This window comes from Trachymyrmex cornetzi, unplaced genomic scaffold, assembly GCF_001594075.2.
Source record: "Trachymyrmex cornetzi isolate Tcor2-1 unplaced genomic scaffold, Tcor1.1 scaffold25, whole genome shotgun sequence".
NCBI lineage: Eukaryota > Metazoa > Arthropoda > Insecta > Hymenoptera > Formicidae > Trachymyrmex > Trachymyrmex cornetzi.
Genome location: NW_017297166.1, coordinates 444,929 through 445,699, shown reverse-complemented (window position 1 = coordinate 445,699; position 771 = coordinate 444,929). Strand labels below are relative to the sequence as shown.

Genomic DNA, 771 nt, shown 5'->3' with positions numbered 1-771 from the left:
GGAACTCTATTCAGAACTCCTGAGTACTATAGTTGGGGTGCTAACTTCACATACCCCAATATGTATATCATTAATATTATTTCATTCAAATATTTATCAGATTATTCAAATTACTTTCAAAAATAATGACGATAATATATTTCGCCAATCTACATTTATATAGTAATATTATTAAATTATTATTATTTTAATCTCAGACAAAAAATAATAAATAAAATTTCTACTGCGGACAATTTGATTGACTACAAACGATAGCAAAATAAGAATAACTTCACATACACACACACGCACATTTGTTGTTTGAATATTTAGAATTAAAATAAAAATCTCATTAATAATGCAAACACGTTCAGTACTAACGATCGAAATTATTGGGGCTATATTAATAAATTTAGATTCAAAATGTTCTTGAGGTTAGCGATTATATCGCAGGACGATTCCCCGAATTGGGCGGATTATTATCTTGCTCATCATCGGTACTTGAAAATTAAAATTAATCGGGCATAATTCGTGAGTACCACGCACGCCCAATAAGGAAACGAATTCCATGAGCGACAATTTTCATCGGGGGCCCGTTCTGATGGATCGAGGCGTATACCGATTATACCAGACTTGAAACGTCGCTGGGGTAGGGGCGGGATCAGACCGGACCAGATCGGACGAGAACGGGCCCGCGATCAGAACCGGACCGGGGTATTCGCTGCCGGTCCTGTTTTTATTTACTGGCAGCTTCTGCATAATCCATCGTTTCCATCTCTCTCTCTCTCTCTT

The 771-nt window shown here is 36.8% G+C and overlaps 1 protein-coding gene across 1 annotated transcript in view; it reads left to right on the top strand.

Annotated features, from left to right (window-relative positions):
• Positions 1–771, top strand: part of olf413 (DBH like monooxygenase olf413) — a 243,985-nt gene that overhangs the window by 239,279 nt on the left and 3,935 nt on the right. The gene's annotated exons all lie outside the window — the stretch shown is intronic.